Below are 17,833 nucleotides of genomic sequence, written 5' to 3' on the forward strand. Positions count from 1 at the left end.
GTAGACAAATGTTAACTAACGGCAGCACAGTGGTATAGTGGTTAGCACTATCACCTCACAGCAAGAAGGTTCTGGGTTCGAGCCCAGTGGCTGACGGGGTCCTTTCTATGTGGAGTTTGCATGTTCTCCCCATGTCTGCGTGGGTTTTGTCCGAGTGCTCTGGTTTCCCCTCATAGTCCAAAGACATGCAGGTTAGGCTAATTGGTGGCTCAAAATTGAGTGTAGGTGTGAATGCAAGTGTAAATGGTTGTGTCTCTCTATGTGTCAGCCTTGTGATGATCTGGTGACTTGTCCAGGGTGTACCCCACCTCTCATCTATAGTCAGCTGGGACAGGCTCCAGCTTGCCCATGACCCTTCACAGGATAAGCAGTTATGGATAATGGATGGATGGATGTTAACTAACCCATGTTTCTGCATATAGGCCTGTATTGCATATATTCAAATGATAATTAGAAAATACTAATGCAATCATGTATTTGCAGCTTTATTTTACTTTTGCCAACAATTGTACATTGCTGTACACAGAAATGGAATTGCAATTGAATTAGATTGTTTACATAATTTGATTGATTTAGACCATCAGAGAGTTGATGGAGTCCAAGTTTTTGAAGTAACCTAGTCGTCATTATAAATCCACTTACAGATTTGCAAACCGATGCAGTACATGAAAATTCAGCTCAATCAGACTTATGGCTCCTGAGAAACAGGTATTTGAATTTAACCTTGCTCCCTGTTGGAGACCATGCTGATAGCATATGCCTTCAGAATAATTTCAAGCTGAGGCTTTCAACTTTAGTGTGAATCCATTTAGTAGTTTATAGCTGTTGAATACCAGCTGTTGGAGTAAATTAAGCTCCATCCTCCTAGAATTGATTGGCATGTGGCAGCCATATTTGTTTCAAATTTTCAGCAAGTTTTTCATGTTTTTGTTATAAGTAATAATAAAAATATATGACAAATTGAAACAAGTTACAAATCTATATTTAGTTTGCTCAAGTTTTGCATATTATGCAAATTATTGGAAATTTGAGTGGGCATGGCTAAATGTTCCAAAAGACAGATTTTTGTGGTTGAAGGCTAGTTCACTGTATACATTATTGTACAAAAGATATATTGCACCTTCGTTGGGAGTGGTGGGATACTGAAGCACTGGGACAGATGGGTTAGTTACTTTGGTAACTTTTATGAAAAAGGTGCTGACTGCAAAATCATCTGAAATTTTCAAAAAATGTATTGTACATGGCATTTTCCTGTATCTCATAAGAACAATATCATGCGGACCAGATGTGATCATTTTGACATGCTGAGGGTCGAATTTCTCCGTTCTGGGACCGTTTTCCTACCTCTTGAGGTAAACAGTATGGTCCTATGGAAATAGCTGAATGTGAGGAGCTTTAACTAATCAGCATAATTATGGAACAGCGTCACACCAAGATGGTGACGCGTGGAAAACATTGTGACAATTAAAAATTTATATGATACCAACCGATTGTGTTACGTACAAAAGCTGAAACATGCAGACATCACAGATCCATATAATTTACCCACAAATGTATTTATTTATTATGCCCACTGTTGCCCCTTTTCCACCAAAGCAGTTCCAGGGCTGGTTCGGGGCCAGTGCTTAGTTTGGAACTGGGTTTTCTGTTTCCACTGACAAAGAACTGGCTCTGGGGCCAGAAAAAACGGTTCCAGGCTAGCACCAGCTCTTTGCTGGGCCAGAGGAAAGAACCGCTTATGGCAGCGGGGGGGGCGGAGTTGTTAAGACCAACAATAATTACAAGACCGTGAAAGGTTGCCATTTTTAAGCTCCGAGAAGCAGCAGCTGTACAAACGCAAAGTCATCCATTATTGTTGTTGCTGCTGCTTCTTCTCCGTGTTGTTGTTGCTTCGATATTCGCGCCAAGGTTTATGCAAACGCAGCGACATAACTGACGTATACAGCGACATACCGTAACTGACGTGGCTCCCCTTAGCACCATGAGCTATGGAAAAGCAAACTGGTTCTCAGCTGGCTCGCAAGTTGAACGAGTTGTGAACCAGCACTGGCCCCGAACCAGCCCTGGAACTGATTTGGTGGAAAAGAGGTATCAGTGTGCTCTGTGCGCGCACGCACCTGCTCACTGCTTCAGATGATTTAAATGCAGAGGAGGAATTTCACTGTGCTTGAGGGAACATGTGACAAAAATAAAGGCGGCTTCTTCTTAATTTACCCACAAATGTATTTATTACACTTAAAGCGTACGACAAACCAGCTACCGGATTTGAGACACTACCACATCCTGAACTATTTAGTATTTGGTAAATACTAAATTTATAAATACTAGACTTCTAAATACATTGGAGATGCTAAAGGCATATGAGAGTACAGATGCCTACCAATATTTACCGCGAAGGAGTAAGCAGGGCGAGGTATTGTAAGCAGTGCGGTTTGTTTGTGTGTGTGTATCTGTCTGTTAACAATCTAGCGTCTAGACAGTTGCACCGATTGACTTCAAATTTTCAGGGTAGGTGGGTGTGGCAGCGGGGGCGTGGTCAAGTGCCGGTCTGTGACAGGAGGGCGGAGTTGGGGAAGGTAAGTGGCAGAATCGCTTCACCTGAGTGTGATTAACCTATGTTTTGTGTGTGTTCTCCCCAGTAAACCGCGCCCTATTTAAGGAGGGAGAGTGAGAGCAGAGGGGAGCTCATCCCCGGATGAGACGCTGTGTGTGTGTGTGTGTGTGTGTCTCTATTTTGGAAAATTATTGTTAGACTGAAAAGTGTGGCAATAAAGCCTATATACAAACCTGATCTCTGTCCTGCTGTCCTCTGTGCTCCACCCACTCGTACGGAACTGCCACAGTGGTGCCGAAACCCGGGAGAAGTGGAGCACCTGTCCTGCAGCCCCATGGAATCCTCCCCGTTCGCGGACTTGGTCCACGCCCTCACCACAGCTCAGCAGAGCCAGCACCAGGCACTCGTCACGCTCCGGAAGGAGCAGGAGCGCCGCTTCGAAGCCCTGGTGCTGGCTCAACAGGAAGACCGAGAGGCGTTCCGGCGCCTCCTCGCGTCGGCGGGGTCCACCAGCGCCCCGGCCGCGGGCCCATCTCCCATCACCTTGACTAAGATGGGCCCGCAGGACGACCCCGAGGCGTTCATCGCGTTGTTCGAACAGGTCGCCGAAGCCTCGGGGTGGCCGATGGAGCAGCGCGCGACGCGCCTCCTTCCCCTCCTGACGGGAGAGGCGCAGTTAGCCGCACTACAGCTCCCCGCCGACCACCGGCTGGCCTACGCCGACCTTCGCCGGGCTGTCCTCCAGCGCATGGGGCGCACGCCGGAGCAGCAGCGCCAGCGCTTCCGCGTGCTGCGAATGGAGGAAGTCGGCAGCCCGTTCGCGTTCGGCCAGCAGCTCCGGGACGCCTGCTGGCGGTGGCTGAGGGCCGAAGATTGCGACGCCGAGGGGATCATCGACCAGGTGGCGCTGGAACAGTTCATCGCCCGCCTACCCGCCGGAACCGCGGAGTGGGTCCAGTGCCACCGCCCGGCGTCACTGGATCAGGCCGTAGGACTGGCGGAGGATCATCTGGCGGCTGTCCCGGCGGCAGGACAACGGATGTCATCATCATCTCTCTCCTCTTCTCTCTCTCTCTCTCTCTCTCTCTCTCTTCCCCCTCCTCCCGTGTCCCGTCCTCGCCCCATTCCCCCACCACGGAGGCGGGGGCCGGCTCCACCCCAGCCGGCCCGCCGCACCCGTGGTGCCCTCCCGTTTCTCCCTTCTGTGTCTGTCTCTCCCCCCCCTCAGGTGAGTGACCCTCAAACCACAGCTGCAGAGGGGAGGCCCGGGCCGGTTTGCTGGCGCTGCGGGGAACCAGGCCACCTGCAGCAACAGTGTGCCGCGATGGAGGTGGGGGCGGTGGTGCGGATCCCCGATGTGCCAGAGGCTGCCCTCGATCAGGCCGGAGCGTATCGCATACCGGTAAGTGTACAAGGGGCGACATATCAGGCGTTGGTGGATTCGGGTTGCAACCAGACCTCGATCCGCCAAAGCCTGGTGCAAGACGAGGCATTGGGGGAGCACAAGGGGTGAAGGTGTTGTGTGTGCACGGGGATGTTCACTGCTATCCGTTGGTGTCGGTCCACATACATTTCAGAGGGGACAAATCCATAGTAAAGGCGGCGGTTAATCCTTGCCTTACCCACTCTTTAATCTTGGGGACTGATTGGCCGGGATTCCGGGGGCTGATGGCACACCTAGTAAAGAGTGGGTCCTGCCGGTTAGCGGGGGGTCCCGGTGTCGTTTTGGCTGGAGCTGCGGTCGCAGAGCCGTCTACGTCATCTCCGCAACAGAGTGAGGAGCCCCCGGCCCCTCCTCTTTCTATTGGGGAATCCCTCGCGGATTTCCCACTGGAACAATCGCGAGACGAAACTCTGCGACACACGTTTGATCAAGTGAGAGTAATCGATGGTCAAACGCTCCAGCCGAACGCCACCCCGACCTTCCCCTATTTTTCCATTTTAAAGGATCGGTTATACCGAGTGACGCAGGACACTCAGACGAAGGAGCGTGTCACCCAGTTGTTAATTCCAAAGAGCCACCGGGAATTGGTATTCCAGGCGGCTCACTTTAATCCCATGGCGGGACACCTCGGGCAGGATAAAACACTCGCCCGGATAATGGCCCGATTCTATTGGCCGGGGATTCGCGGTGACGTCCGTAAGTGGTGTACGGCGTGCCGCGAATGCCAGTTAGTAAATCCAGTGTCCATTCCAAAAGCGCCCTTGCGCCCCCTACCATTAATCGAGACCCCGTTTGAAAGAATTGGGATGGATCTTGTCGGGCCATTAGATCGGTCAACACGAGGGTACCGCTTTATATTGGTTCTGGTGGAATATGCAACGCGATACCCGGAAGCGGTGCCTCTTCGCAATATCTCCGCACGTAGTATTGCAGAGGCCCTCTTCCACGTCATCTCCCGGGTCGGAATCCCGAAAGAGATTCTGACTGACCAAGGCACCTCGTTTATGTCACGAACACTGGCCGAACTGTATGGGCTACTGGGTATTAAGCCGATCCGCACCAGCGTGTATCACCCACAGACGGACGGTTTAGTCGAACGGTTCAACCGCACCCTTAAGAATATTATCAAAAAATTCGTAAGTGAGGACGCACGTAACTGGGATAAGTGGCTCGAACCCTTGTTGTTTGCAGTGCGAGAGGTCCCCCAAGCCTCCACGGGGTTCTCCCCATTTGAATTATTGTATGGGCGTAAGCCGCGTGGCATCTTAGATGTACTGCGGGAAAATTGGGAGGAGGGACCTTCGCAGAGCAAAAATGAAATTCAATACGTTATGGATCTGCGCGCAAAACTCCACACGCTCACCCACTTAACTCAGGAGAATTTGCGGCAGGCCCAGGAACGGCAAACCCGCCTGTACAACAAGGCCACGCGCCTTAGAGAGTTCACACCGGGAGATAAGGTACTCGTCCTGTTGCCCACGTCGAGCTCCAAATTAATCGCCAAGTGGCAAGGGCCCTTCGAGGTCACACGGCGAGTCGGGGACGTCGACTATGAGGTTAGGCGAACGGACAGGGAGGGGGCGCTACAGATCTACCACCTCAATCTGCTGAAGCTCTGGAACGAGGAGGTCCCCGTGGCGTTGGTGTCGGTAGTTCCGGAGAAGGCGGAGCTGGGGCCGGAGGTCCAAAAAGGGTCATTGGCATCTCGCACCTCTCCGGTCCCCTGTGGAGACCACCTCTCCCCGACCCAACTCACGGAGGTCGCCCAGTTGCAGGCCGAGTTTTCAGATGTGTTCTCGCCCCTGCCCGGTCACACCAACCTCATAGAACACCACATAGAGACGCCCCCGGGGGTGGTAGTGCGTAGCCATCCTTATAGATTACCCGAACACAAAAAAAAGGTGGTTCGGGAAGAACTTCAGGCCATGCTCGAAATGGGCATCGTCGAGGAGTCCCACAGTGACTGGAGCAGCCCGGTGGTCTTGGTTCCCAAGGCCGACGGCTCGGTCCGGTTCTGTGTGGACTATAGAAAAGTCAACGCGGTGTCTAAATTCGACGCGTACCCAATGCCTCGTATTGATGAGCTGCTCGATCGACTAGGCACGGCTCGCTTTTACTCGACACTGGATTTGACGAAGGGATATTGGCAGATCCCCTTGACTCCATTATCCCGGGAAACCATTCTCCCCAGTAAACCGCGCCCTATTTAAGGAGGGAGAGTGAGAGCAGAGGGGAGCTCATCCCCGGACGAGACGCTGTGTGTGTGTGTGTGTGTGTGTGTGTGTGTGTGTGTGTGTGTGTGTGTCTCTCTCTCTATTTTGGAAAATTATTGTTAGACTGAAAAGTGTGGCAATAAAGCCTATACACAAACCTGATCTCTGTCCTGCCGTCCTCTGTGCTCCACCCACTCGTACGGAACTGCCACAGTGGGCAATGGTCCATAGATTACCTGATTAAATTTTGGGGGTAATCGGGTAAAGGTCAAGGTCACTGGAAAGGTCAACCTTTCGGTCAAAATAACATTTTCCATTATAACTCAAAAACGGTTGCCGATAGACAGATGTTTACTAATATGAACATATAGGAACTCCAGGGCTGCCAACTTTTCAAAATTCCTTGGAGTGAGATTTTTTTTTGGGGGGGGGGGGGGGGGAGTCTTGACGGCAAAATTTTTTCGCACACCACGCAGTAAGTGGGAATTTTGTATTCAATTTGATATTCACTTGTCCCCCTGCATTCTGGTGTTTTGTTTGTGGGTCGTCCAGCTGGAGATGGACAATGAAAGGGGGGTTGAGATTTTGGATTTAGTAGATGTTCCTGCATTCTGGTGGATTTTTGGAGTGGCCTGCTGGAGATGTGCCATACCTACATTCTTACACACCCTGACTTGCCAGGCCTTCAGCTTGTGGCCAACAAAAGCACCAAGTTTTGGCTTAAAAGCCCCCACACTAGAAAACTACAGATGACTGCCAATGTTCCTGTAGCCCTATAGATCTGCGTTTCAGATTTAAAGGCAAGTTCATGTTTGAAAATATTTCATCAGCTAAGCCTAAACACCTTCTTAATTTAAACTAAATGTTATGTTTTTAATAACTGTTGCAAAAATAAGATTGTCCCTCACTGACTATTCATTATGCATTTAAGGGCTTTCCCCACCACTGGGTTCAGCAGAAGATTGGCATGGGGAAAAATATCAACAGCAAAAGAACAAATAAAATGCTTAAACAGTAAGTAAAATGTGCATGTGCTACAAGAAACATTAAAATGATTAAGTTTGAACAGTATTGAAACACAAAAAGCTGAACCTTGGCCATAGGTGGGAATGTGCACACACAGTTGGGCTTAAAAATTGTGGTCATACTTAAGCTATATTAATATATTTCTTATTAATTTATTTCTTATCTATATTTCTTATTAGTAATAGAGCATTCATCAGGGCCTGTTATCTGACAAATATTCTCTACCTGTCTTGCCCTCTTTGAAACCCTGTCTCAGTATATTGTTCTCTGTCTTATTTTTTTAATTATTCACAACAGCCTACACAAGTCAATGATTTAATAACCTACATGTTTTTGGTCATGTTCATGAAAAAGACGCTAGCAAATGTGTCCATTAATGCATTTAGGACAAATTGAGTGTGGCATATAATTTGTGCAAACTTATGTTTCTTAACTGACACCTCAATCTTTTTGGATTGACTTGAATTGAAGGAGACTATGCAATGTCATAATTTCTGGCTGAATTAGGCTACTTATTTGTACCAAAATGTGTTTCCCTGCGTTTTCACTGCCTATGTGCCTATTGCATAATGTCCTTGATTGATGTTTTGAATAACTCTTGCATTCTGAGGAGCATTAGGTTTCATCAAAAAATGATACAAGATTAGTCTTTCAGAGACATCCATTCTTCATTCAAGGCGTTTTCACACCACTGGGTTTAGCAGAACATTTACATAAACAGCAATACACAAATAATCAAATAAAGTGCTTAAACAGTGAGCAGATGTGCTGCAAAAAACTGAATTTGAACAATGTTTCAACAGTATGTTCACAAAAAGCTAGAGAAGTCCTAAGTTTTGTGTGCTTGATTGTACAGGCCTGTGGCCTTCTTGGAGGCCTTGATGATCGTGGGCAAGGGCTCCCACTTAAAGCAGGGCTCCAAGTCTGCCATCTTTACAGTCATGATTGAAGAAAGGGTACCATCTAGGGCCAAACTGTTTCTTGTCTTTGTTTTGTTGAGGCCCACCACAGAAAACACCCTTTCTGCATCTGCATTGGAATGTGGGAGGACGAGGACCAGCTTTGAAATCACAGCAAGCCTCTGAAATTGGTTTACTCCTGTCACCTGTGCCAAATGAACCAAGAACACAATGGAAATATGCCCTCATGTGATGTTTCCTTTTATCTCTTTTGACAAATGAGTATAGGTTGATGCACAGACAAAATACATGCATCTACCATGATGCTTTATATGTACTGGTATCAATAATGCTCGAGGTTGTTTCTACTGTGTTCTTGGTGTACAAAAATAAGCTTTACCTTATCTTTCCGTGTAGCCATTTCAGCCCAGAAGCTTTCAATTTCAAATTCCTCTGGGTGCTGCAGTGGTGGCAACTGCATTGTCTGGTACTCCAGAAACTCCTCTGCCAGTAGATCATGCTCCGCTGGTCCATGGTATGGGAGCAGGTGGGGAAGCCTATTTATGAAAGTACAGTTACAAGTTACTTGTTTTTGATATATGGTCATCAACCAACAGCAGTACATACAAACATTTAAAGAGATGCCACTTAGGGACAGCTCATTCTAAGAGGCAAAATTCTATGGTTAAAATGCCTTTTCATTATCCTGGCCACAAATTCAAGATATTTTAGATAAAATAAGTATTAATTACTGAAAGATCCTAACCCCTCAACAAAGTAAAGGACATCTTCTATGTCACATTCAGACCTCTGTCAGACATCTACAAATTTGGCATGCTTGAGCAGTGGCTCTTGGAGGGGCAGCTTCTTCAAAGCGTAGTCCACAGCGTTGATCAGAAATGCCAAAGCAGCCTCATGGAATTTCTCCATCTGCTGTGGTGTGATGTCTCCATCATCCAGTAACCTGTTGAGCTTCGCCCTGGTGGTGAAGCCAATGTTCAGTTTTCTTCCTGCCAAAGATACAACAAATCAGGTTAACAGAAATGCTGAGTTATGCTGATGATCTGCAAGAAGCTCAGTGGCTTTGGGCTAACCAGAAGCTCATTGTCAATACAAGAACTAGGACAACTTTACCAGGTTTCTCCTTATGAGGCGAAAAACGGCTAGGTTCAAGGCAAAGCATCACATGAGGTTCCCCTATAGTCTGGCCTCATCACTTTGATATTAGAAATTTCAATTTTATTGATAAGAAATAATAATAATGATGATTAATAATCAAACATTGACCTGGTAAATGGTTGGCCTTTTCTTTATAGGGAATTTCATGAGCTGGTTCGCAGCCCTGCAGTGCTGTTGACACCATGAACTTCGCACACAGCTTGCGAATGAATTTTAGCATCTACAACACAGATGTTTATAGCTGTAAAACACTGGGTGAAACCTGCTGTACAAGCTCCCAGCAGATAGCAGCAACAAAACTCAGAATGGAAAAAAAGACAGCAGAATCATATCCCGCTCTCCCATTATACCTCATCATGTAACAAAAATATTGATGACTGCTCTCGCTGGAGGAGGAGGTTAAATGTGGTGAATGTTGGTATGCTGGCCTGGAAGAACAGTAGGTACACCTCAGTCATGGGGCCAGTGAACACTGCCTGAAGTCTCCTGAACCTCGCCTGCTTTTCATCTTAAATAGAACAAGCAACAAAAAAACAAGGTTGTCAGTAACACAAGTGTACAGTTAACTATTCAGTGGCATTTGTAACTGCATAACAAAATGATGTAAGGCACCATACTAGCAGATTTGAAGTAGCTGGCCAGTGGTTCATAAAGTCTCAGGATCCGTGTTACACAGTGCTCAAGACTTAACCAACGAACGGAGACGTGCATGAGGATCTCCATGTACTGTTTCATGGAGCTCACAAAACTCTGTTATAGACATTTCATTATAAATCATATGTATTCTAATGCTCTGTATTTTCAATATTATAATTTGGTACTACCAAATGCACACCTGTCAAGTACCCTTTTCGATTTGTACTACCCTTGAACCAGTATCCGATATCGACTACCAGGTCCTCCAAATCAAAACTGGACACCTGCAATACATGAATTAAACTGTAAAAACATTGCATGTCAATGCATGTAATCAATACAGTGAAATAAAGTTGCAACCCCGATTCCAAAAAAGTTGGGACAAAGTACAAATTATAAATAAAAACGGAATGCAATGATGTGGAAGTTTCAAAATTCCCTATTTTATTCAGAATAGAACATAGATGACAGATCAAATGTTTAAACTGAGAAAATGTATCATTTAAAGAGATAAATTAGGCGATTTTAAATTTCATGACAACAACACATCTCAAAAAAGTTGGGACAAGGCCATGTTTACCACTGTGAGACATCCCCTTTTCTCTTTACAACAGTCTGTAAATGTCTGGGGACTGAGGAGACAAGTTGCTCAAGTTTAGGGATAGGAATGTTAACCCATTCTTGTCTAATGTAGGATTCTAGTTGTTCAACTGTCTTAGGTCTTTTTTTTGTCGTATCTTCCGTTTTATGATGCGCCAAATGTTTTCTATGGGTGAAAGATCTGGACTGCAGGCTGGCCAGTTCAGTACCCGGACCCTTCTTCTACGCAGCCATGATGCTGTAATTGATGCAGTATGTGGTTTGGCATTGTCATGTTGGAAAATGCAAGGTCTTCCCTGAAAGAGACGTCGTCTGGATGGGAGCATATGTTGCTCTAGAACCTGGATATACCTTTCAGCATTGATGGTGTCTTTCCAGATGTGTAAGCTGCCCATGCCACACGCACTAATGCAACCCCATACCATCAGAGATGCAGGCTTCTGAACTGAGCCTGATAACAACTTGGGTCATCCTTCTCCTCTTTAGTCCGAATGACACGGCGTCCCTGAGTTCCATAAAGAACTTCAAATTTTGATTCGTCTGACCACAGAACAGTTTTCCACTTTGCCACAGTCCATTTTAAATGAGCCTTGGCCCAGAGAAGACGTCTGCACTTCTGGATCATGTTTAGATACGGCTTCTTCTTTGAACTATAGAGTTTTAGCTGGCAACGGCGGATGGTACAGTGAATTGTGTTCACAGATAATGTTCTCGGGAAATATTCCTGAGCCCATTTTGTGATTTCCAATACAGAAGCATACCTGTATGTGATGCAGTGGTGTCTAAGGGCCCGAAGATCATGGGCACCCAGTATGGTTTTCCGGCCTTGACCCTTACGCACAGAGATTCTTCCAGATTCTCTGAATCTTTTGATGATATTATGCACTGTAGATGATGATGTGTTCAAACTCTTTGCAATTTTACACTGTCGAACTCCTTTCTGATATTGCTCCACTATTTGTCGGCACAGAATTAGGGGGATTGGTGATCATCTTCCCATCTTTACTTCTGAGAGCCGCTGCCACTCCAAGATGCTCTTTTTATACCCAGTCATATTAATGACCTATTGCCAATTGACCTAATGAGTTGCAATTTGGTCCATCAGCTGTTCCTTTTTTGTACCTTTAACTTTTCCAGCCTCTTATTGCCCCTGTCCCAACTTTTTTGAGATGTGTTGCTGTCATGAAATTTCATATGAGCCAATATTTGGCATGAAATTTCAAAATGTCTCACTTTCGACATTTGATATGTTGTCTATGTTCTACTGTGAATACAATATCAGTTTTTGAGATTTGTAAATTATTGCATTCTGTTTTTATTTACAATTTGTACTTTGTCCCAACTTTTTTGGAATCGGGGTTGTACATCCAAAGTTCCATCAGGCCAATACTCACATCAAAAAAGCCTGCCCCTGCTGATTTTGCAGTGTTATGAATTACATGACATGGGCAGCCATGGATGTAAATGCTTCTCTTGGACTCTGGAGGCGATAGAGTTGTGTAGACCAATGTTCACGGCAGCATTGTCTACCGACAGACCCACACAGTACCGCCAAGGAATATCCTTCTCTTCTAGGGTGGCATTTATTTTTGAAAAAATCACGTCAGCTGTCTCACAGCTCTTCCTGCTGGTTGTGCACATACTGAGAAAGCAATGGACAACTTTGTTGTTCATAAATATGTGGACAGTTAATGGGTTCATCTTCTCTACTCCTGTAATGACAGCATGAAAGCATAAAATGCTTGCATTTTCATAGATGTTTAAAAACTAAAATCAGGCAAGATCATCATGGAGGAAAAAATATATCCAATAGTTTGGGAAATACCTGTCTCATTAGAGCCATCTGTTATCAAGGTGTAGGGTGCTTCCTTCATTTTTGCCACTAACTCCTCTATAAAGTATGGGGCCAGTGCTTCATTGACTATACACGAAGCTTTTGTTCGAGCACACCTATATTCTTGAGCTGTTTTGGAGTCTTTGAAACACTCTCTCAGTGCAGGCCCCAGGTGGTCAGAAAATGCCAGTGGAACATTGTGCTCAACTAAAGTTGCAGTCATTTTGACCTCAGCCCTCCTTGTCTGTAAGAAAAGAAGTTATTAGCACTCCTAAAAGAACATAGTTAAGTTTAAAGAGACACCAGAAAAAATAGAGCACAGGTGCCCTATTGAGCTCTTAAGACATAGAACTAAGAAAACTCAACTGTAAAACATAATGCAGAGATTTAAAAAAAAAAAAACAGAATTAGTCAAGACTGTCAATCATGATGATACCATGATCAACCTGACACAAAAACTCTAACCTTGACAGGACCATGACACACAGCATACCTTAACCTCTTGGTCGGACATCCCCCCCAACACAGGGAGCAGACACTGCATATTGGGATATTGAGGCTGTGGACTGAAGAGCCCGTTGCTTGTCCTGATGGCTTTTGCTTTTTATGTGGCGCACTACATCCACTACACCCTGGTGGCAACACGTGTTCTCCATACGGCGTACTGCACACCAGTAGTGCGTGTTGAGGCTCCCTCTGGTAATGAATGGCCATGTAGAGGTCCACTTATTTTTAAAAGCACACCGATATGATGCTGCCCCAGACAATGCATGACCCTTTGGGCCATGTCTGGGCTGCTGTTCTGGGGGGGATGCTGTCTGTTGCTGCTCTTCTGTGTGCTCTCCTGTCTGTCCTGTCTCCTGCTCTTCTGTGTGCTCTCCTGTCTGTCCTGTCTCCTGCTCTTCTGTCTCCTGCTCTTCTGTCTGTCGTTCTGTCTGTTCTGAATGCTGCTCTTCTGTCTGTTGTTCTGTCTGTCCTGTCTGCCTTTTCTGGCTTGGCTGGACTGTCAAATAAAATAAAATATTCCGCTTTTGTCCTGCCAGTGGTCTTACCCTTCGGGAAATCTTACCTTTGAAAGAATTCAAATAGTCATGTTGGTTTAATAAATCTACGCAGTCACAACAACATGCCTTTTCCTGGAGGACAAGTTTCTTGTGTTTATTCTGACTCTTACCTGCTCTTAGTGGTAGGCAGGCCTACAGCAAAACGGTCAAGTTCTTTGATAGTCACCTGTAATATGCTTTATTTACTTTAACTGAGCAATTACATACATCATAAATAATTAAAAAATAAATACCCTGTAAATAAACAATAGGCATGGTGGCTAATGGCTCTTCTTGCATTTGTAATATTATCTCTTACTTGCTTTATTTTACAACATTTCCAGTATGGCTTCAAAATGGGTAGCCTAGATCAGATAGATAAACTAGATTTTTTTTCTAGCGTGAGAAATCGGAGGTATGGCGTGTGAAGACAGTCAAATGTGTGTGTCTCACGCTCATTGCGTGAGAGTTGGCAGCCCAGGAACTCCCATATGGCCTTTCATTTGGCACCATGATCTTTCACCTCGAGTGACTTTGAAAGGTCAAACTCAAGGTTATGGATTTTCAGAGGGCTGTAACTTGTAAATGGTTGATGGTAAACAGATATTTACCATTATCAACTTATAGGAAGTGTCATATGGGCTTTCATTTGACACCATGATCTTGGACTTTGAAAGGTCAACCTCAAGGTCATGGGTTTTCAAAGGGCTATAACTTTAAAATGGTTCATGATAGCCAGAAATTTACCATTATCAACATATAAGAAGTCCCGTATGGGCTTTCAGTTGCCACCATGACCTTTGACCTTGAATGACTTTGAAATGTCAAACTCAAGGTCATGGATTTTCATAGGACTATAAGCTGACAGAAGATGATTGAGAAATATTACCATTATCAACATATAGGTCTAAAATAAGTGCTGCTGGGCAAGGTTTGTTTTGCCTGGCAGCACTTGTTCAAGGCAGATTTTGTGCATGCCAGAATGTTATGGGAAATTCCCAAAAAAGAACAATAACTGATTATGACAAAGGTAAGCACGGCTGCAGGCACCAGACTTGCCCTCCAATGGGTCCTCGCCCATGGGTTTAGGATGCGCTCATTCCGATTACAGGGCCTCGAAAGAGTTGGTGCAAGTGTGAGAGTTGGCATATTCGCATTCTGTGCGATGTACTTCCTGGTTTCCAAGTTGTTTGCAATGAGTCTTTTTTTCTACGAGTGTTGGCATTAATCACTAATCTTTTCTATTTTCTCTACAAATAATTTTCCAGCATCCTTTTCATTTTTTTATTGTACTTTCACTTTCCTTTTTCCGCATTTTAAATTTTTTCAGAAGAACGCCAAGACCGGAAGCTTTCTTTTTTCTCCTCCTGCATAAAGGCCACAAATGGAGGCCATCCACATCGGATCTGCTTTAATATCAACAGATCCTTGATTAAGGTATGTGAATCTTTTCATCATGGCACACATTCAGCTTGTTCAGTGTGCTGAGTGCAGGATGTTTAGTCATCCTTCCTCCGTCGCTAGTGATAGCTTTATTTGTGATAAGTGCAGATTAGTTAGCTCTCTGACAGAGAAGATTGCAGCTTTAGAGGTGTGTATTCAGACTCTAGAGAGGGCTAGTGAGAATGAGAACAGTGTAGTTTCTGCAGGGGAAAGTCTGGATGCCCTAGGTGGAGTTAGTAATCCCCCAACTCTGGCATTAGAGCCCTCACAGCGGGGTGAATGGATGATGACTCAGCAGCATAAGCATAGAGCCAAAGCTACCGCTGAGGCTTGCCCACAGGAGCACCACTCCTCTCTGCTTCACATGTCGAACAGGCTTGCTCTCCTTAGGGATGCACTCACTGAGAAACCTGAAAGAGCTCTGGTTATAGGGGAGTCTATCACATGACATGTAAAATTAGTTAGGACTTTAGGGGCACCAGCAGCTTTATTAAAGTGTATACCAGGAGCCAGGACACCGGTATACACTTTACTAAAGCTGCTGGTAATCTTAGGGTCCTAGGCAAGCACGGGTTCTCAAAGATAGTTATCCATGTAGGAGCTAATGATGTATGCCTTCGTCAGTCTGAGGTTACTAAGAGTAACTTTGTAGAGGTGTTTAAATTAGCAAAGGTGATGTCCGATGCTGTACTATGTTCTGGCTCCATCTCAATGAGGTGTGGCGATACAGCTTACAGCAGGGTATGGTCACTGAACTGCTGGTTGTCCAGGTGGTGCTCTGAAAACATTGTGGGCTTTATAGATAATTGGACTAATTTTGAGGGCACTGCTGGCCTGTTAGGGCGGAATGGTATCCATCCCACTCGGGAAGGTGCTGCTCTCATTTCTTACAGTATAGCTCATGTCTCAGAACAGGTTAATTTCTAATTAACTTCTGACAATCCAGAGCCAAGGCCAGGGAGCAGACAAACAGGCTAAACAGACTGTCTGCTAGCTGCACAGAGTCGTCACTCAGGGTCCACTACATAGAGAAGATGTCTGTTCCCCGAGCTAAACAAAAAAGTAGAACTACTCAGAGTTTGTTTCAGTAACCTAATCAATATAAAATTAGATCATATTGACTGTACAGCCACTGCCAGCACCTTTGATCTAAAGGTAGAGCTATTAAATATTAGATCTCTTGCATCAAAAGCGCTAATTGTTAATGAAGTTATTACTGATCAGAAGTTTAATGTAATGTAAAGTGTTTAACAGAAACATGGATTAAGCCAAATGAATATATAGCATTAAATGAAGTTAGTACTCCTGGATACAGTTATATACACCAGCTTCATCTAACTGGCAGAGGAGGAGGTGTCGCAGTTATTTATAAAGATTATCTAGGTGTAACACAAAAACCTGATTATAAATTTAACACATTTGAAGTTCTTCATACTAATATAATATATGTAGCCTCAAAAAATAAGTCTACCCAGTTAATTCCCTTACATATTATTTACAGGCCCCCTGGGCCATATTCTGAGTTTCTTTCTGAATTTGCAGATTTTATCTCAGACCTGGTTGTTTCCTTAGACAAAGCTTTAGTTGTTGGAGATTTTAATATTCACTTTGATAACCCAGAAGAACCTTTGAAAACAGCATGTGTGTCCATTTTAGATTCAGTAGGGATTAATCAGAGTGTCATAGGACTGACCCGTAATGGTGGCCACACTCTCGATCTAATACTAACATTCAAGTTAAACATAGAAAATACAGTCACACTTCCACAGTCTGAAGTTATCTCAGATCATTATCTCATCTCACTCAAAATATGTCTGAGTAATAATATATGCACTTCAACATGCTACTGGATCAAACGTACATTCACGTCAACTACTGCACAGAGTTTTATAAATGCTCTCCCAGAGTTATCAACTTTGATTGGATCACCGTCAGCCCCCGCAGAACTTGATCAGGCAATTGAATGCTTAGAGTCAATATTCTGCTATACTTTAGGTAATGTAGCTCCACTTAAAAGGAAAATTATCAGAGAGAAAAAATTAGCACCCTGGTATAACGAGGGCACTTGCACTTTAAAGCAGACCACTCGAAAATTGGAACGTAAATGGCGTCAAACAAAATTGGTAGCGTTCAAATTAGCTTGGAAGGAGAGCTTCCTGAAGTATAGAAAAGCTCTTAGTGCTGCTAGATCAACATATCTCTCCTCCCTAATAGAAGATAACAAAAATAATCCTAGATTCCTATTTAATACTGTAGCAAAATTAACCAGGAACTAGACAGGGACACTCTAACGAGTGCAAACCCCGCCTTTTCCCTATTAAAATACATTGGGCGAAAATTTCGAAGTTCTGCCATGACCTTGACCTTTGACCTCCAAAATTTAATGGTTTCCTTCCTGGGTGATTGGCAACACATGTACAAAATTTGGTCCAAATCGATCCATTGGTTCTTGAGATATCTTGCAGACACACAGACAGACAGATACACACACACACACACACTGACGCAGGTGAAAATAATAACCCCTCCGACTACTGTCAGCGGGGTTAATAAGACCACTATAGACACATGCACACCTGCAGTATATAGTAGCAGTGACTTCATGAATTTTTTTTAATGACAAAATTGAAAATATCCGACAAAAAATTCAAACTACTAATTTAAGGTCAGACAACTTAAGTGACAATTTAAGTAACCCTGTAGTTAACAATATAACTGCATCAGATCAGCAATTAGAATGTTTTACTCCCCTTAGAGAAATCAAACTACTTTCATTAATCTCCACATCAAAATCCTCAACTTGTGTGCTAGATCCCTTACCTACACGTCTATTCAAACAGATAATACCTGAAGTAATTGAACTGCTTCTAAAAATAATAAATTCTTCTCTTAGGATCGACTATGTACCCAAATCCTTTAAACTTGCAGTTATCAAATCCCTGATTTAAAAACCTGACCTTGA

The 17,833-nt window shown here is 44.5% G+C and overlaps 1 long non-coding RNA gene across 2 annotated transcripts; it reads right to left on the reverse strand.

The window, feature by feature from the left end:
* Positions 1-7,638: 7,638 nt before the first annotated feature.
* On the reverse strand, positions 7,639-16,147 carry LOC132874499 (uncharacterized). 2 transcript variants are annotated; one of them, XR_009651671.1, is made up of 9 exons: positions 12,377-16,147; positions 11,946-12,193; positions 10,151-10,235; positions 9,933-10,065; positions 9,666-9,823; positions 9,424-9,535; positions 8,903-9,146; positions 8,537-8,693; positions 7,639-8,266 (listed from the first exon to the last, which is right to left on the reverse strand). It is a non-coding gene; the product is annotated as an uncharacterized LOC132874499 (long non-coding RNA). The 2 variants fall into 2 exon arrangements; XR_009651670.1 differs by having other exon boundaries at positions 7,639-8,342.
* Positions 16,148-17,833: the final 1,686 nt, after the last annotated feature.

Source organism: Neoarius graeffei, chromosome 26 (assembly GCF_027579695.1).
Source record: "Neoarius graeffei isolate fNeoGra1 chromosome 26, fNeoGra1.pri, whole genome shotgun sequence".
Lineage (NCBI taxonomy): Eukaryota > Metazoa > Chordata > Actinopteri > Siluriformes > Ariidae > Neoarius > Neoarius graeffei.